Consider the following 16,585-nt stretch of genomic DNA (forward strand, 5'->3'; position numbering starts at 1 on the left):
ATCACGAAAGTAGGTATTTTACCTGGCAAATCACAGGCTATTGAGGCTGTTGAAGGCGGGTAAAATCCTAATAGGTAATGTAAAGCTGGGGAATATCCTTTTGCGCGGAGAAAGGGCCCTTTATATAGCCTAGGCAGGCCTCCAGGGGCGCCCAGGGGACATGGGGACACTTGTGGGCGCATTCTGAGGCAATTTGGTTGCGCTAGAAGGCGCTGTGAGTCGTGGAACCTTGGGGCTTGGATACAAGGGTTGCCAAGGACCATTTACAGAGGTTCTGCGTGTTTTTACACATGCCTTACACGTCATAGGGGCTGGTTTGGGGGCTCTGTGACGCTCATTTCCGTGGAAATGTGCCACAGAAGGTACTAGAACTAGCTTCTGTGCACTTTTACACGTGCAAGCAGTGCTTTATACAGGTTCTGGAGGCGCTCATTGAATGCTCCAGTTCATTTGACCCCTTCTACATGTTTACTACAGTTGTAATTTACGTGTAGTGAGGCTTGGGAGAAGCTGGGGCGCTTTCTAGTGTCTCCTGTGCACGCTGCAAGAGTCCTTTTCAATCTAGAATGTTTTTATATTGAATGATGTGGTAATTACATATTTTTTGGTGATTAATTACATGTGTACAAGACATATAACACCTGTAATATTGCTATTCGGGCGTATTCTGGCCCATTTTCACTTACTGGTAGCCTGAGCGCTTTGGTTGCGGGCTAGTTTATGCGTTATGCATATATGTACACCATGCGCGCAGGCTTGAGCTCTAGGCAACAGAGCACGCGGGCTTGGGTGCGCCACACAACAAATAAAGCCATCTTTTAAACTATACACAACACCTCAGTTACGTCACTGAAGATGTGTGTAAAAATACGTATTTATATACGGACCTACTTTGCGCAGCAGCGGAAAACTCTTTGCGCACAGAATCAACTGTCCCCCGACGTCGAGCCCGCTGTGCGCGCAAGCCAAAAAATACTTTGCGCACAGTGACTTCCCCCAAAAGAAGGAGGTGATTTTTCCGGATTTTTTTTCGATGGATCAAAAGAGGGGGTCTTACTTGCCCCCTCCAAAAGATATTGGATTTTTTGAAGGTGTCCTTGTGATGCAAAAAAAAATCATAATATCAATCCAAAAAAAAGGCACCCGCTACCCCGATAGCCCACCCCGGGGCATTTGTACCTGCTCAAACTTAAATGGTCGGGTACCCAGCCCCTCAAAAAGAAAGTTCGAGGGGCAGCAGCTCCGGGCCCGGCTATCCCCCAGCCGCCGTGCCGATGGCCGGCACAGGCCATCGAGCGGAGTTGCACACTCCCCCAATGACCGGCCAGCACATGCGTGCATGTGGCACAAATTACCGGTCATCAAGGGGATTATGTACTCCTCTTGATGACCAATCTATCCCGGTAATCGAGTGGAGTACATACTTCCCTCGATGACCGGGTCCATGCCGGTCATGGAGAGGAGTACATCCTTCCCTCGATGACCGGGTCCGTTCCGGTCATCGAGAGGAATGTTCACTCCTCTCGACGACCGGAGCTTGGTGACCTGGTTGCTCCGGTTGGCGAGAGGAGTGAACACTCCCCTCGATGACCGGAACGGACTCGGTCGACGAGGGAAGGATGTACTCCTCTCGATGGACGCCCTGTTCCGACCATCGAGAGGAGTACACTCCCCTCGGTGGCCCGATTACTCCGGTCGTCGAGAGGAATGAACATTCCTCTCGATGACCGGAACGGACCCGGTCATCGAGGGAAGGATGTACTCCTCTCGATGACCGGGTCCATGCCGGTCATCGAGAGGAGTACATACTCCCCTGACCCGATTGCTCCGGTCATCGAGGGAAGCATGTACTCCACTCGATGACCGGGATAGATTGGCCATCAAGAGGAGTACATAATCCCCTCAATGACCGGTAATTTGTGCCACATGCACGCATGTGCTGGCCGGTCACCGGGGGAGTGTGCAACTCCGCTCGATGGCCCGTGCCGGCCATTGGCACGGCGGCTGGGGGATAGCCGGGCCCGGAGCTGCTGCCCCTCGAACTTTCTTTTTGAGGGGCTGGGTACCCGACCACTTGAGTTTGAGCAGGTACAAATGCCCCGGGGTGGGCTATCGGGGTAGCGGGTGCCTTTTTTTTGGATTAATATTATGATTTTTTTTTGCATCACAAGGACACCTTCAAAAAATCCAATATCTTTTGGAGGGGGCAAGTAAGACCCCCTCTTTTGATCCATCGAAAAAAAATCCGGAAAAATCACCTCCTTCTTTCGGGGGAAGTCACTGTGCGCGAAGTATTTTTTGGCTTGCGCGCACAGCGGGCTCAACGTCGGGGGAGAGTTGATTCTGTGCGCGAAGAGTTTTCCGCTGCTGCGCAAAGTAGGTCCGTTTATATATATATATGCATACAAGTGCATTCACACAGGGCGTGATGCACTTGCTTAAACTTTGAAGTTAGTTTACACAAGGAAGGGATAATAATTAAGGGTACGTGTAAGTGGGGTACCCTAGGTTATTTTACCCATAGAATAAGAATCTTCTATAATATTTTACTTATTGATTACACAAAGCTAAGTAATCAATTATTTACATATGTATTTAATGTTTTTGCGTAGTTTTACATATGTAAGGGTAATAATGTCTCTTTCATATGTAAAACTACTTTTTATATTTTCATTTGTATCTTGTCACGGTGGCTCTGCCATAGTAGCCAGCTGACACTAGCCAGGCGCCGGGTCCTTCTTTTGGGCTGAAAGCCATGGAAAATGTGTGGACCCGTTATCCAGGGCCGAAACACGCTACACTACCGGATTTCTGGGGGAAAAAATTATCCCTGGCATTACACTACGGCTCAAGATGTAAATTGCCCACTACAGGTAGCGGTGAAGTAGCGGGGCACTCATTTGTATAATTACACTACTGGAACACCCAGATGATGTAGTGTAATGTAGCAACCCATTGTTGCAGGAATGTATTTTGGCTAAATATTATGTTGACTTCAATTTCAAGAACTCGTTGAGATGTGCTTGAGGGATCATTTCACTTTTGTAAAGCAATTCAGCGGTTCTGAACAACAATTCCTGGAATAGAAGGACATCGGCAGCTTCACGATCGTAGTCATACCATGAGATGTTGGGAGGCCTCTCGGCCGTGTCGGAAAGCAGTGTTATTTTTAGCAACAGTTCGTTTAACTTTTTCAGCCATCCAGATGTAACCCTGTCGATGACTTCATCTAGAACGTGCCCTGACATTTTTCCTGGCTCAGGAGCAGTCCCTTCGAGAAAATTTCCTGATCCCGCGTATAGTCTTTTCTCATTTGCGCTTAGTTTTCTAATTGCCTTCGTGAAGCTCCAATTGGGTTTGTAAGGCTGATTTAATCTGGAAGGACAAGTGTTTGGAAATCTCAGTCTTCCAAAATTGATGGTAACATTCATCTGAAAAGCATGCAAACCTCATTCCTTTGTAAAATGTTTCCAACAATTCATCCAGTGGCGGCGGGTGAGGTGCAAGCACAAACCGCTTCTTAGTGACTTTGAACAACCGATCTTGTCTGCAAAGTCCTATGAGCTGGCAAATATTTTCTAGTTCTTGAAGATTTTGCCGTATCCAAAGAATTCTTTCGACGCATTCCTTTTGGATCTCCAATATACGCTGGTTCGTTGTGTCAATCCAGTTCATCGGAAATTTTCTAATTGCCTCCTTGAACATTGAGAGGTCGTCGCGCAGACGATTAAATTCTTTATCCAGTGCTTCTCGATCTGATATTTATTCAAATTTCTATGATCAGTTTCCAAAATCATGAATGTTGATTGAAAGAGAGTGATGCTATGAGATTTAAAACCTTTTTTCCATTCCGGAGGGGCCGCGACCCCTATGTGTGACAGATATGATCACAAACAAACAAAAAAATTTGCTGCTCAAGCTTATGACACGGCGCGGTGAGACATGCAAGTTTAGCTGACCTTTTTCGGCGACTGGAAGCGCGGCTGGTTGGGGATCTGAAATTTCGACTATGAGTGAGCCAATTCTTCCAGAACTCGAGGGCTGTTGACTATCCGTAACACCTAGAAGAGGAGCGAGGAAGGAATTGATTTCAGTATTTCGAGAAACAATATCGGTGAATGATACGATCTTCGTAATTCGAATCTATCACGTGGGAGAAGAGGAAAAGGAGGGGGAAAAATACCTTCTTCGCCTTGATCTGCCGCATGAGTGAGTCGAGATGGCAAGGTAGGCTTGGCTATGATGTGAGCCGCTTGAAAGCAGCACAAAGCGAGAGAGGCCAGTCGATGGCGCTTCGAAAGCATGGCGTGCATCGGATTCTTTGTCGACAGAGGCCTCCAGGTCACCTCACATAGCTCTTTCGGAGCTGAGCTGCCACAAGTGTCAAGAGATGCCCCTCGTTTCGGAGCCTGGTGGCGAAACACCGCCGGGGGCGCCGGCCTGCGCCGGTCCTCCGGCCCCTGCAGGCGGGAGGGTCTTTCAAGCCAAGGTTTGCTCCCTCGAGTCTCTGACCCCCCACAGGTGACTCAAATCTACGGAAGCCCTAGAGGGACACGCATCCGGCCACCGTTTGGAAAAATCAAAAAAATGCTATTTCACAAAATACAGATGCATGAAACATGTACCACATGTATAAACCTTCCAACTTTGGGATTCCATGAATCTCAGAGCTCATGTTTTCATGTGAGAGCTTGAGAAGGCGTACCATGGGACCGCGAATTCATCAACAACTCCTCGGTCACCGGTACTGACCGGTCAGCCAGAGCGGTACACACCAGCCATCGGGAACATATTCCCCTCGATGGCAGGTCCGTTCGGTCATTGAGGGCTCCCCTCAATGGGCTGTCCTCTTGGTCATCAAGATGAGTATACACTCCTGTAGATGACCGGAACAAACCGGTCATCGAGAGGAGTATGTACTCCTCAGGATGACCGGAACCGGTCATCGGGAGGAGTATGTACTCCTCTAGATGGCCGGAATGAACCGGTCATTGGGAGGAGTGCATACTCCCTTGATGATCGGAACAAACCGGTCATCAATCTACTCCTCAAGATGACCGGTTTGTTCCGGTCGTTGTGAGGAGTACATCACTCTCTCGATGACCGGTTCATTCCGGTCGTTTTGAGGAGTACATCTTTCTCTTGATGACCGGTTTGTTCCGGATCTTGGGAAGTACATAACTCCTCTCGATGACCGGAACAAACCGGTCATCTCGAGAAGTACATCTTCTTCTTGATGACCGGAACAAACCGGTCATCGAGAATGTGGCGAGTGACTATTGACGGCCGGTACGGGCTGGGCATCAACGGAGGTGTGGACTCCTATTGATGACTGATCTCCACCGGCCATTGATTCAAGAATCCAACTTCTTGTTTCATGGAATCCCGAATTTGGAAGGTGTATACATGTGGTACACGTTTCATGCATCTGTATTTTGTAAAATCACATTTTTTGATTTTTCAAAACAGTGGCCAGATGCGTGTCCCTCTAGGGCTTCCGTAAATCTGCGTGCTGACTTGTTTCTTGTTTTCTCTTTTGCAATTGAATAGTTGGATCCAACACAAGTTACAGCCGAGCACAATAAGACCATATCAGACTGAAATGTGATGCCGCACGGCCGGAGACATTGTATGGCATCAACTCTGATGACAAGCTTAAATTCCCAGCTGATCAAAGGGACAACGTCTGGGACTTCCCAAACTGGCTGCAAGTTGTTTTCCAAACGTCGCTATACTACCGGCCAGATCCCTCAAGAATACAACCTTGTTCCCGTCAGACACGCATGCCGAGTTTTATTTGTTCTTAGTTGCCTATCCAGACGCATGAGAGAGATTCAATGTGATCTTTTTGTTGTTTTTGTTTTGTTCTCATAACAGATTGTTCTCATAACAGAAGAAAGCAGAATTTGAAAGTCCAGCTGGTTTGGAAGGATTGGCCGCTGGGAAGATGGAGCAGGAACGAAGATTGATGTTTGAGGCTCTGGAGGAAAACAACAGATTGATCTAAACATGCATTCTACTCTACTGGGCAAGCAAGTTGCCTTCTAGCGTCGGCTGGGTGCTGGAAGAGCAGCAACATTTGACCACAAAAGAAGCCGAGATCAAGGACCGCTGAAAAGGTCATGCCGATCGCAACAAAACGACGACTGAGCCGCTTTCATTGTTGCCCAATGGCGCCACTGTTCCAGCTACACCACAGGCGCACTTTCTCGAATTGGGACCGTTGGTCCCGCGGCCGAGCTCTTCGACCGTTGTGAGACTCAAAAGTGTTCCTGAGAACCTTTTGCTGAATGGAGAAGGGGATGATGGAGGTGCAAACTCTGCCCTTCTATACTATCAGGTAACAAGACCCACCAAGGTAAGCTTGGCAAGTTTTAATGAAGTGATAGGGTTGGTTGGTTCAAGATGAGCTTGTTGATGACACTGAATAAATTGTTGTTATTGTTAATGTAGTGGTTGTTATGTATGTAGGTTGTTAAGTATATATAAGGCTGTAACTGTAAATGTTGGGGTGACTGTGATTGGTGAGTGATGAACTGAGGAGCTGACAACTGGGGAGGAGAGAGCTCCTTATATAGACAGAAGTGGAGCCCCAGAGGGCTTGTGGGTTAGGGTTCCAGCTAATCTAGACAACCGGGTGAGGGATTTTAGCTGGTGAGAGCAGATACAAATGATGCCATAATGTGTCAGGGGTACATAAATGATGTCATAAGAATGCAGTAGCGCCACATGAAGGCTGCGTAAAGTGACAGTAGACTGCATGATTTGACAGGTGGATGCAGGGGGTGCATAAATGAAGTCTGAGGCTGCAGAGTCAGTGTGTGATGACATCATAATATGGAAATAGAAGAGTACTTGATAATATGTAATGACTGTAGTCTGATGGGGAGATGTATGCTTGTATCCTGTGATGTGTATAAGCATAATGCTGTGATCCTTGACTTGAGGCTTGTGACAGGCTGGTGACTGGGTATGTTGAACGTGTGATGGGTGTCCAGTGTCCAAAGAAGTGTAGGTTCCAATCCAGAGGGGCTCCAGTGACACTTACTAGGGGTAAAATTGGCCTTAGAATCCATTTCTGAGGTCTGTTTGATGGTATCTTGAGGCGTGTTGTGAGTAAATATATGTAAGAGAAAAAAACTTTTGATTTTTTCACTTTTCCGTCTACCACACCGTCTTGCCAACCCCTCAGGTGTTGGCAAAATGGTGAGAAACCCCGGTCGGTGGCTCCACAGTGGTCAGAACGTTGGTCAACCGGTTGCTTTGAAACCAAAGACCAAACGGATTGAGCCGTGAATTGCCAACGGCTGCTGGCAAATTTGCTTTTGCCAGCACTGAGGCTTGAACTGGGGTCGGCTGCCCCCAGTACATGTAGCCCTGTAGCAAGGCAGCTTGCCAAGCTCACACTGCGGGCATCTCGATGTTTTCCGCAGCAACATCTGACGATTTAGTGGGGATTCAAACCCCGCGCAACAAGTATTGCAGCGACACTTGGCCGGCTGTCCATCAGCCGGCCACCAGTGTATATACACACACCGCACCTCTCAATGGCTGGCACAACAACCGGTCACCAAGAGGAGTACACACTCCTCTTGATGGCTGGCCCAAGGACCGGCCATCAGGAGGAGTCCTTGTGCCGGCCATTGAGAGTTGTCCACACTCCTCTTGATGACCAGCATAACAACTGGTCATTGGGAGGAGGAGTCCACACTCCTCTCGATGACCAGCACAAGGAGTGGTCATCGGGAGGAGGAATCCATACTCCTCTCAATGCCAACACAGGCCGGCGTTGAGAGGAGTACATGCACCTCGATGCCTGGTCTGTGCCGTCCATTGAGGGAAGTGTGTATGTACTCCTCCAGATGACCGGGCCTTGGGCCAGCCATCAAGAGGAGTGCGTACTCTTCTCGGTGACCGGTTGTTGTGCCGGCCTTCAAGTGGTGTCTGTACTCCTCTTGACGCAGGTGTGTGCTGACATCAAGAGGAGTGAGGACTCCTACCGATGACCGGTCCATGAGCTGGTCACTGAGAGGAGTGTGTAATCCTCTTGATGGCCGGCACAAGGACCGGTCATTGAGAGGATGTTATGTACTGCAGTGGCCGGCTGTCCAAATGCAAATCAGCCTGCCAAATGTTGCTGCAGCTGACGCTGCATGTTCTGATATGCAGCGTCATGATGTCGCTGCGGCCCACAGTGTCACTACACTCGTCCAGTGGCATCGGCACTGCTTGTAGCCAAGCCCATGGCCGGAACATGCGTATTGGTGCCTGCCAATTGGGCCCCCAGCAGGTGGCGGTGGCGGCCCGGGCCTCCGGGGGCAACGGGGTGACCCAGGTACATTTTGCACCCACTCCGGGGATTACATCCAACACCCAGCCAACGGCTTGGTTGGCCCAACGTTTACCTGAACATACATGTGTACCAATCTCCAACGGTTGCCGCCGCGGGCAGACAAACCGTCAGAACAATGGCAGTGCATACCTCCAGATGACGTTCTGGTGCGCCTGTGGTGTACTAGTCATGAGCACCATCAGCCGCACCCGTTGGGGGATACATTTCCATCGCAAGTCACGGCTACCAACAGCATCATGAATATGATCAGTGTTGTCTTGCGCATTTGGATTGGATAAGGTTGACCCTCAGTCCTCCAAACTGTCAAGAAGCTTGCTCCCTGCCGGTCAACACTGGCACGAGGTCTCCAGCAAACGCCACATGATGGAACCTCACATCAATGAGTTAATCAAACAGGCCCCATTGTGTTAGAGTGTGTGACACGATTACATACTATGGCTATGGTTTATAACACAAGTACATACTGGATTCCCATACTATCTACTTGTATCCAACCAACCCTAACCATGTGAGACCGGATCTTCAAACCTAGCCTGTACTTAGTCTATATGTATCCGCACGTCCCGGCCCCCCTTCTCTCTCCTCATCAACATTAGAAGGACCGGACCTCAGGTGTGCGGAGAGCTTACCATTATTGGGTATCCTTGTATAGCCCTTGAGTTCTTATACATTGTGCCTCCCCTTAATTCTCGGGATCATCCTCAAAGACTCTGCTGTTGACCAGCCAGAGCCGGAAGCACATAAATCCAAGGACAAATACACAGCGGGACTACCCTGCGTGAATTGGAACCGCAAACAGTACGCAACAGCAGCCGTGGCGTTGTACGACGCAATAGGGCGCACCTGGGACTGCAAGTCCCCGTGTCGCACCTCTAACTTAACACAAGTCCCCTACTTCAGAGGGCCCTGGTACAGCCTGGGCTGGCGCAAAGCGCGACCTCCGAAGGAGGGACTTGGGACTAATGTCCACTTTTTGGCCTGAGGATTTGAGGCCTTTTGGTGGGTGTTTTGTGCCATTCAGATTTTGACCCTGTTCCCAAAGGGCCCAAGGCATGCCCTTTGGATCATGAAACTCGTCTCACTCTTCCCTATCTTTTGCCGCTACACATGTCTCTGGAAGTCCAAGTGTTCTCCTCCCATGACCCTCCAAACTTATAGTTTTTGGGGTATTCTGGGCTGTATGACATGTGTGGATTGAACTGAACTCGGAAAACAGTATGCTCATTCAATTCAATTCCACAGGATCCAAGCTCTCCAAGCTTTGGTCAATATGCCTCGGCCAATCCAGCTCATGCATCCAATCCTCATTATGAGGACATGGATATGAAGCCAAGATGGTCAGCTATATTGACCCTTCAGGGCTTCAGCAGAGACTTGTCAGTTTTTGCTGTGTGGAGGACGAAAGGAAAAAAGGGAATAAAAAGCCACAAAAGCCCCAAACTCTCAGGCAAAAAGTATGACATAAGTCATAAGCCTCTCCTACAGAGAGTCCCTTTGGGACGTGGGGGTCCCCCCCCCCCCCCCCCTCCGTTTGAGAGGCTTAGTTAGGCTAGGTCGCACCTATGGCACTGACTGGGACGTGCCCAGTCACTAGCCCGACTTCCCCACGCACCTGTGACTCAGAAAGGACTGTAACATCCTGCCCACGTCACCAGGTGCATCAAAAGAACACTAGGGCTCCGTCATTAGACGGTGGACCCAGGCTGTGCCACCGCCGACACCCAGAGGTAGTGAAGCCCCTTCCCTGGGGGCCCAGCCCCAGCTCACACCCACAGGTGAGACTTCAACGGTTGTTTTTGAGCAGTGGAGCCCTTTCCAGGGGGCTCCAGGTTGGTTTGAGGTTTTTAAATAGAACAATCCGTGTGGACCAACCTTCCCAACCAATGTTCCACTCTGCTTGCACAGAACCTCTCCCTGCCCTTGAGGCCAGAACCTCATCTCCTCCCCTCTGACCTTTTGGCAATGATATGAACATGCCAACCCGCTCACCTCACAACCACCCTCCCCATGCTCTGACTCCCTATCCAGCCCCCTTATTAGTCCCAAACAGCAAGCCACCCCAGCCGGCCCTGCCAACTGCTTCCCGCAATGACCCCGATGTCTCCCCTTGCTTCAGCTTCTCCGTCTCATCCAGTTGCAATAGGACCCGCAAATCTCACCTCCGCCACCAGCAACCTGCCTCAGCCTCACCAGCCACCTTGCGCTGTCTGGACCAGCAGAACGGGTACATATCTGGCCAAACAGATCTCTGTGCCAATCTCCAACAGAGCGAGGAACACTTTTTTTTCCTGTCACACATTTTCTATGCAAGTCTTATGTACCCCCAGCTCCAATGATGTCCCCAAGACCCCATATCCGTGTACTCCTCCCCACCCCCCCAAGGAATAAAAATATACCTGCCAGTGTATTTTGCTTCAACTTGACCCAATAACAATTAATCCTATTGCTTGGTCTGTCCGGCCAAAAACCCAGGTCCCAAAATAAATATCTGGCATGTTTCTTACAAGTCTGTGTCCGGACCACTTTTGAGTCATGTGACCGGATAACATGACCCACATGATCCAAACAGATAATATTTCAGCCCACAATCCGGTTGAATGAGCCCTGGGTCATATATATTTGTCAGAAGTGCGTTCCAGGGACCTGCTTTCCCCGTTGTGCCACCCATCCACAACCATCACGGGTCGCGTCCCCCCTGCGTGGGACCTGACTACTGTCAGCCTACGTGATGCCAAGGATATTATCCTTCTAGCTACACGTGGTGCAAAGCAAAAGATTAGAGTTATAAAACTCTAAGACAAGGTTATAAGGGTTAATTCCAACGTAATTGTTGGGAATTATGGCGTAAGAATAAGGCAATTTGGGCCAATTTGGGCCAATTTGACGTAATAAAATGAATATAATTAATTTTAAAGAGGGGCCTGATAAATCAGGGGTGTTTTAATCCCTCTAGAATGAAGAACTGGGGCCTGTAAACAGGGGTGTTTCAAATCCCAGAAAGAAATAGCGGAGAATCTCAAGAGAAGGGGCTTAAACTTACTAGTATAAGACCCTAGGGGCACTTGAGGTTCTTCAGGCGTGAAGTTGGGCAGTTGGAGGCGCTCAGAAGTGGTAATCTTGAGGGCAGGGTGGTTACTGGACAGCTTCAGGGCGGAAATTGGGGCTAAAAATCACGAAAGTAGGTATTTTACCTGGCAAATCACAGGCTAATGAGGCTGTTGAAGGCGGGTAAAATTCTAATAGGTAATGTAAAGCTGGGGAATCTCTTTTTGGGCGGAGAAAGGGCCCTTTTTGTAGCCTAGGCAGGCCTCCAGGGGCGCCCAGGGGACATGGGGACACTTGTGGGCGCATTCTGAGGCAATTTGGTTGCGCTAGAAGGCGCTGTGGGTCGTGGAACCTTGGGGCTTGGATACAAGGGTTGCCAAGGACCATTTACAGAGGTTCTGCGTGATTTTACACATGCCTTACACGTCATGGGGGCTGGTTTGGGGGTTCTGTGACGCTCATTTCCGTGGAAATGTGCCACAGAAGGTACTAGAACTGGCTTCTGTGTACTTGTACACGTGTCAGCAGTGCTTTATACATGTTCTGGAGGCGCTCATTGATTGCTACAGTTCATTTTATCCCTTCTACACATTTACTACAGTTGTAATTTACGTGTAGTGAGGCTTGGGAGAAGCTGGGGCGCTTTCTAGTGTCTCCTGTGCACGCTGCAAGAGTTCTTTTCCATCTAGAATGTTTTATATTGAATGACGTGGTAATTACATCTTGTTTGGTGATTAATTACATGTGTACAAGCCCTATAACACATGTAATATTGTTATTGGGGCGTATTCTGGCCCATTCTTACTTATTGGTAGCCTGAGCGCTTTGGTTGCGGGCTAGTTTATGCATTATGCATATATGTACACTATGGGCGCGGGCTTGAGCTCTAGGCAACAGAACACGCGGGCTTGGGTGCGCCACGCAACAAATAAAGCTATCTTTTGAACTGTACACAACACCTCAGTTACGTCACTGGAAATGGTTGTAAATATATGTACTTATATATATATGTGCATACAAGTGCATTCACGTGGGGCGTGATGCACTTGTTTAAACTTTGAAGTTATTTTACACAAGGAAGGGATAATAATTAAGGGTATGTGTAAGTGAGGTACCCTAGGTTATTTTACCCGTAGAATAAGAATCTTCTATAATATTTCACATATTAATTACAGAAAGCTGAGTAATTAATTATTTATATATGTATTTAATGTTTTTGCGTAGTTTTACATATGTAAGAGTAATAATGTCTCTTTCATATGTAACACTACTTTTTATGGTTTTGTTTGTATTATTTCTATGTCACGGTGGCTCTGCCATAGTAGCCAGCTGACATTCCCTACCCCTAAGATGAGTCTCTGCTCAGAAAAAAAGGGTCTGAGAAAAAAAATGGGCATCTCAGGTTGATCTCTTACTTGCTCTGTAGTTTCTTAGGTGAATGGGTCCATCTGGTATATTACTTTCTGGTAGCCATTCATCTCTATCAGCGGATAAGTTTTTATATCTGACCAAGTAGAGTCTGGTGTCTTTTCCTTGTATTCTTTCTTTCTTGTCTTTCAAGATTTTATGTACTCTCAACTGTCCTGAGGGTGGAGTTTCTTCTATGGGGATAGGTTGCGGGGGGGCTAATTCTTCTTCTGGCCTAACTTTGTAAGGTTTGATCAGGCTTACAGAAAGACAGGATGTTTCCTGGATAGTTCTTCACTAAGAATGACTTCCACTGCGTTTTTACCATGTAATTGCTTAATGGTGAATGGTCCTATCAATGGAGGCTTAAGTTTTCTGCTACCACCTAAATTATTAAAATTCACCGTGGATAATAGAACTTTTTCTCCAATCTTGAACTCAGGTTCTTTATGGCTTTTATCCCATCTTCCTTTGTTATATTCAACAGCATCATCTAAACATTTCCTGGCATGTTGGTGAGTTGAGTCCAGCATCTTTTTGAAGTCAATAGCGGTAGGGTGCAGATGAGGTAATTTGTCATTAAGATTGTCTTTGGGCATACATTATGGAGCTCCGTCCGGTGCTAGGCCGGCGGCAGCGCTGGGAGGGGAAAAGATGCCTAAGAGGCTGCCCTCTCGAGTGGTCCGGAAAAGAGAGTCGAAAGAATCGAAGTGATAGCTGGGAAGTGGTTTTTGAGGTACGGCGGAGAGTTGATCTTCGCCGGCGGTTTTGTTGGAATGTCTTGGGAAAAGGGATCGGGCGCTCGTGCGCAGAATCGGGAAGTATCGGATCAAAAAGAATCAATTGCTGATAGCCTCCGCCTTGGATCAGAACAGAATGCTATGGCCTCCCATCCTCCAAGTTTGCCAGGAACTTGGATTCCTGGAGGCCTGTCACAGACATGTCATCATCTCCTTGCGCGCCATGCGCGCGCACACACCACAGACAACAGAGAGATAGAAAAGAACAAAGACAACACAAAGAAGAAAAAGGAAGAGAAATAAAACCAAGAGCTGAAAACATGAAACCAATGAGGACCACAAATTAAGAAGATGAGAAAGGAACCAGGAAGAATGAAAATGGACATGGCTGAGGAAGACAAGGAAGAAACAAAACCAGAAAAGACAAACAACTAGGAATAAATCCACAGGTAGTTCTGTGTTAGGACCAAGAAGAAGAGAAGAGGAGACAGAGAGGAAAGTGAGAAATAGGAAGAGGGGAAAAAAGGGAAGCTGAGAGGACTTGGGAAGGTGATATTGAGATTTGAATCTTGAGCCTTGAGGATCTTGAGGCTTGAATCTTGATCTTGAGGGTGGTTTTCTTGAGGGCTGATCTTGAAGATTGAAACTGCAGCCGACTACCATTTTGGCCACCACATCACCCCAACATTTACAGTCTGTCCCTAGACTGCCCCGTTCCTCGCCGTCAACTAAAAGAAAAAAAGCAAAAGGGTCCCACGCATGGCTCACGACAGTGGCTAAAGTAGGGCTTACAACAAATGCGGTAGTAGGTACCCAAGGTGCATACTGAGGAGGGGGAACTTACTTTGAGTTACCAATGCCCCCACGAGGAAAATACTCCTTGACTTGATCCGCAGCGAATCGCCGCTTAAGCTCAGTCCCATCAAGCTCCGCCAAGACATATGAGCCGCCCTGGACTTGCGTGACGATCCGGTAAGGCCCGTTCCACTTGTGAGCAAATAGCTGCCCCCATTGAACCTCGAGCGACCGATTGTAGGCCAGAACCAAAGTGCCCGGCGAGAGGGGATCGCGCAACCGTTCGGGATTCTTCTCTTGCCAGTAGCGAATGGCATCCGCCCGAGATTTCATCATCCGTTGATGAGCAAGCTGCCGAGAGTCCTCACTGCGCTCCAGTTGTTGAGAACGGGCCGCTAGTAGGTCGGAGGTACTACGGACCTCCTCCCAATCAACCCCAAGGAACGAATCGATATCCAGATCAATTGGAAGAGCTGCCCGCTGACCAAAGACCAACTCATAAGGAGAATAGCCCGTTGAACGCTTGGTTGAGATGCGGTCAGCAAACAACACGAGCGGGAGAAATTTCCGACAATTTTTCCCTGACTCGCCCGCCAATTTAACAAGAGCTGCCTTAAGAGGAGCATTCCCGCGCTCCACCATTCCCTGAGCCTCCGGATAATAAGGAGTTGAAACCCGATGTTGCCCCGGCAAAGACCTCAGCATCTCTGCCAGGGCGCCGCCGAATTCCGAACCGCCGTCAGTCGAGTAAGCACGCGCCAGTCCATACCGCATGGTCCAGTGCTCCTGCAGAAAGGCGGCGACAGCCTCCGAAGTGATGTTGTTGAGAAATTTGGCCTCTACCCAGCCCGAGAAATCATCACGCGCGACAATGAGATATTTCGCCCCGCTCGCCTTGATGTGTACAACGTCCATTGAGACTCGTCCGAATATAGTGTCTTCACCAGTCGGGTAGCGCATTTCCACCGGCCGCCGCAATCCTCTCTTCTGGCAGGCCTCGCAACTGCGGCACCACAGATGAACGGACTTTTTCAAAGCCGGCCACCAAAAGCGGTCGGCGACCCAGCGATAAGTCTCAGTCGTACCTCGATGGCCAAGGTCTTTGTGCAGACGCTGAAGAACATCATCCTGCATGCTCGGGATGGTGATCACGATCCTAGGTAGCGGGCTGCCTCTCTTCATGAGTCGACCCGCCTGAACAAAGAAACCGGAAGCTTTCCTCCTCAACGCCTGAAACGCCGCCGCATCCATCCCAACGGGGCGCGCCAACGTCTTCAGATAGTCTTCCAACTGCCGCCAGAAGCCTTCTTGAAAACCGTTATAAGGCGGCAACGCAGCAACTGAGAAAGTCGACATAGGCCGGATGGCAGGTTCCTCCTCGTCGAACTCTGACAAAGGTGGGTCGGAATCACCGTCGCCTTGAGGTCTTCGAGACAGTCCGTCCGGCATGGTAAAAGATTTGCCCGGGCGGTGTGAAATGTCAAAGGAGAAAAGATGAATAAAGGACACCCAGCGCGTCATCGGGGCGTTGGGTAGACTAGGTGCGTTGATCATCTGCACAAGGGACTGCGCGTCGACGAGAAGCTTGAAGTGCTGACCCCACAAAACAATCTGCAGCTTCTTGAGAATCCGAGCGACGCCGCAAAGCTCCAGTTTAGGCTGGGAATAGCGCGATTCCACGTCAGAGAAAAGCAGAGATTCGTAGAGGGCCGGTCGGTCGACGCCGCTGTCATCTTGTTGAGTAAGAACGGCCCCTGCAGCATGGTAGCAGGAATCAACAGCGAGTTTGAGCTTTCCTGCGTCGGGTCCGTACGCCACCTTCTTCAACACGATGTCCCTTCCCACGAGTGTTTTGAGTTGCTGGAACGCAATCTCGCAATCCTCGGTCCAGACGAATTGCGCATCCTTGCGAGTCAGTCGACGCAGAGGCACACAAATTTGAGAAAGAGATGGAATGAAAATCCGCACGTACATCACCACCCCAAGGAATCCGCGAACTTCAGTCGCGTCCGAGGGTGTTGGCCAACTTAAGATTTTGTTGATCTTATTCTTAGCCATCCGCCGGCCCTCCTTGCACACGACGTGACCCACAATTTCCAGGGCGGGAACGCAGGCTGCCAGTTTTGTGGCAGACACCGTCAGCCTGGCCTCCTCAATCCGGAAGAGAACGCGCTCCAGCGTGATCGCATATTCCCACACGAAACGCCGTACTCCTGGATGCCATGACAGCGCCTTGTTATTGTAA

The sequence above is a fragment of the Puccinia triticina genome, chromosome 8A (genome assembly GCF_026914185.1).
Source record: "Puccinia triticina chromosome 8A, complete sequence".
In the NCBI taxonomy this organism is placed as follows: domain Eukaryota; kingdom Fungi; phylum Basidiomycota; class Pucciniomycetes; order Pucciniales; family Pucciniaceae; genus Puccinia; species Puccinia triticina.